The following is a 4,503-nucleotide window of genomic DNA, read 5'->3' on the forward strand; positions in this document are numbered from 1 at the left end:
TGATCTCAGACCAGGTCACCCTCCTTTCCAGTGCACCATTCCACCTCGTCCATGCTCCTTGCTGCCGGATACCCACCATCCTGCTGGTTCGCTCCTCCTCAACCTCTGCACGCACCTCCTTCAGGACTAGCTGGCGTTTGTCTTTACCCCGTGCCTTCTTATAGTGAGGTTGGGAGAAGGATCCCAGCCCAGCATGGCCTGTAGCCACCGTGCCCACCAGGGCTCTGTATCTCAGCCGAGACTCAGCCAGCTCCAGACTTTCCTGAGCCCTCCACTTCCTGTCAGTTCGCACCACCATGCCTGCTGATGCCAGTTTAGAGTCCTTGAAGTCACGATAGAGCAAAGCCTCTCGAGTGTCAGAGACCCTGAACTCCTCGTCCAGGCTACTAAAAGGGAGCTGGAGCTTGTTGGTCTTACCATACAGTGCTGTACTGCACAGGCTGCGTGGAAAGCTCATCCATCGGCGGAGGTAGCTGCTGATCTTCCTCTCTAGAGTCTCCACTTATAATGAACATAATGTCATGGCTGTCTTGAGTTTCCATTACTTTCTACAACTCTTATTTTTTTGTGATTGAGTGATTGGAGCACATACTTGTTTGTCACAAAGAACATTAACGAAGTTTGGTTGTTTTATGAATTTATTATGAGTCTACTGAAAACGTGACCAAAGCTGCGTAAAATCATCAAAAAGTTCAGAGAATCTGGAGAAATCACTGCACGTAAGCAGTGATATTATGGACTTTTGATCCCTCAGAGGGTACTGCATCAAAAACCGACATCAGTGTGGAAAGGATATCACCACATGGGCTCAGGAACACTTCATAAAACCACAGTCAGTAACTATAGACGGTTGCTACATCTGTAAGTGCAAGTTACAACTCTACTATGCAAAGCCAAACCCATTTATCAACAATACCCTGAAACGCCGCCGGCTTCTCTGGGCCCGAGCTCACCTAAGATGGACTGTTGCAAAGTGGAAAGGTGTTCTGTGGTCTGACGAGTCCACATTTCAAATTATATTTGGAAATAGAGGACGTGGTGTCTTCCAGAACCAAGAGGAAAATAACCATCTGGATTGTTATAGGCGCAAAGTTCAAAAGCCAGCATCTGTGATGGTATGGGGGTGTATTAGTGCCCAAGGCATGGGTAACTTACACATCTGTGAAGGCACCATTAATGCTGAATGGTCCATACAGGTTTTGGAGCAACATATGTTGTCATCCAAGCAACGTTATCATGGACGCCCCTGCTTATTTCAGCAAGACAAGTGTTACAACAGCATGGCTTCATTAAAATAAAAAGAGTGTGGGTACCTTCCTGGCCCACCTGCACTCCAGACCTGTCTCCCATCGAAAATGTCTGGCGCATTATGATGCGTAAAATACGACAGCGGAGACCCATGACTGTTGAATGACTGAAACTCTTCATAAAACAAGAATGGGAAAGAATTCCACTTTCAAAGCTTCAACAATTAGTTTCCTCAGTTCCCAAACGTTTATTGAGTGTTGTTTAAAGAAACGGAAATGTAACACAGTGGTGAACATGCCTTTTCCCAACTACTTGGGCATGTGTTGCCGCCATGAAATTCTAAGTTGATTATTATTTGCAAAAAAAAATAAAGTTTCTTAGTTTGAACATCAAATATCTTGTCTTTGTAGTGCATTCAACTGAATATGGGTTGAAAAGGATTTGCAAATAATTGTATTCCGTTTATATTTACATCGAACACAATTTCCCAACTCATATGGAAACGGGGTTTGTACATACATACATACATATATACATATACATATATATATATATATATATATATATATGTATATCAGGGTTTCCCACACATTCATTTATTTGTGGCGGCCCGCACGAAAGAATTACGGCCGCCACAAAAAAGATGAGAGAGGTCTGTAATTTTCATCATAGGTACACTTCAACTGTCAGAGACAGAATGTGGGAAAAAAATCCAGGAATTCACATTGTAGCATTTTTAAAGAATTTATTTGTAAATTATGGTGGAAAATAAGTATTTGGTCTCTTCAAACAAGGGAGATCTCTGGCTCTCACAGACCTGTCCTCCAATCGTTACCTGTATTAATGGCACTTGTTTGAACTCGTTATCTGTATAAAAGACACCTGTCCACTGCCTCAAACAGTCAGACACCAAACTCCACTATGGCCAGGACCAAAGAGCTGTCGAAGGACATCAGGAAAATAATTGTAAACCTGCACCAGACTGGGAAGAGTGAATCTACAATAGGCAAGCAGCTTGGTGTGAAAAAAATCAACTGTGGGAGAAATCATCAGAAAATGGAAGACATACAAGACCACTGATAATCTCCCTCGATCTGGGGCTCCACACAAGATCTCATCCCGTGGGGTCAAAATGATCATGAGAACGGAGGGCAAAAATCCCAGAACCACACGGGGGGACCAGGTGAATGACCTGCAGAGAGCTGGAACCAAAGTAACAAAGGTTACCATCAGTAACACACTACGCCGACAGGGAATCAAACCCTGCAGTGCCAGACGTGTCCCCCTGCTTAAGCCAGTGCATGTCCAGGCCCGTCTGAAGTTTGCCAGAGAGCACATGGATGATACAGCAGAGGATTGGGAGAATGTCATGTGGTCAGATGAAACCAAAATAGAACTTTTTGGTATAAACTCAACTTGTCGTGTTTGGAGGAAGAAGAATACTAAGTTGCATCCCAAGAACACCATAACTACTGTGAAGCATGGGGGTGGAAACATTATGCCTCGAGGCTGTTTTTCTGCAAAGGGGACAGGACGATTGATCCGTGTTAAGGAAAGAATGAATGGGGCCATGTATCGTGAGATCTTGAGCCAAAACCTCCCTCCATCAGTGAGAGCTTTGAATGGTTGACCAAATACTTATTTTCCACCATAATTTACAAATAATTTTTTTTTAATTCCTACAATGTGTATACCTGGATTTGGCTGACTAAATACTTTTTTGCCCCACTGTGTGTGTGTGTGTGTGTGTGTGTGTGTGTGTATATATATATATATATATATATATATATATATATATATATATATATATATATCAATCAATCAATGTTTACTTATATAGCCCTAAATCACTAGTGTCTCAAAGGGCTGCACAAACCACCGCGACATCCTCGGTAGGCCCACATAAGGGCAAGGAAAACTCACACCCAGTGGGACATTGGTGACAATAATGACCCAGTGGGACGTCGGTGACAATGATGACTATGAGAACCTTAGAGAGGAGGAAAGCAATGGATGTCGAGCGGATCTAACATGATACTGTGAAAGATCAATCCACAATGGATACAACACAGTCGCGAGAGTCCAGTCCAAAGAGGATCCAAGACACAGCAGCGAGAGTCCCGTTCACAGCGGAGCCAGCAGGAAACCATCCCAAGCGGAGGCGGACCAGCAGCGCAGAGATGTCCCCAGCCGATACACAGGCGAGCAGTACATGGCCACCGGATCGGACCGGACCCCCTCCACACGGGAGAGTGGGACATAGATGAAAAAGAAAAGAAACGGCAGATCAACTGGTCTAAAAAGGGAGTCTATTTAAAGGCTAGAGTATACAAATGAGTTTTAAGGTGAGACTTAAATGCTTCTACTGAGGTGGCATCGCGAACTGTTACCGGGAGGGCATTCCAGAGTACTGGAGCCCGAACGGAAAATGCTCTATAGCCCGCAGACTTTTTTTGGGCTTTGGGAATCACTAATAAGCCGGAGTCCTTTGAACGCAGATTTCTTGCCGGGACATATGGTAAAATACAATCGGCAAGATAAGATGGAGCTAGACCGTGTAGTATTTTATACGTAAGTAGTAAAACCTTAAAGTCACATCTTAAGTGCACAGGAAGCCAGTGCAGGTGAGCCAGTACAGGCGTAATGTGATCAAACTTTCTTGTTCTTGTCAAAAGTCTAGCAGCCGCATTTTGTACCAACTGTAATCTTTTAATGCTAGACATGGGGAGACCCGAAAATAATACGTTACAGTAGTCGAGGCGAGACGTAACAAACGCATGAATAATGATCTCAGCGTCTTTAGTGGACCGAATGGAGCGAATTTTAGCGATGTTACGGAGATGAAAGAAGGCCGTTTTAGTAACGCTTTTAATGTGTGCCTCAAAGGAGAGAGTTGGGTCGAAGATAATACCCAGATTCTTTACCGTGTCGCCTTGTTTAATTGTTTGGTTGTCAAATGTTAGAGTTGTATTATTAAATAGAGTTCGGTGTCTAGCAGGACCGATAATCAGCATTTCCGTTTTTTTGGCGTTGAGTTGCAAAAAGTTAGCGGACATCCATTGTTTAATTTCATTAAGACACGCCTCCAGCTGACTACAATCCGGCGTGTTGGTCAGCTTTAGGGGCATGTAGAGTTGGGTGTCATCAGCATAACAGTGAAAGCTAATACCGTATTTGCGTATGATGTCACCTAGCGGCAGCATGTAGATGCTGAAGAGTGCAGGGCCAAGGACCGAACCCTGGGGAACTCCACAC

This window comes from Nerophis ophidion, linkage group LG14, assembly GCF_033978795.1.
Source record: "Nerophis ophidion isolate RoL-2023_Sa linkage group LG14, RoL_Noph_v1.0, whole genome shotgun sequence".
Classification (NCBI taxonomy): Eukaryota; Metazoa; Chordata; class Actinopteri; order Syngnathiformes; family Syngnathidae; genus Nerophis; species Nerophis ophidion.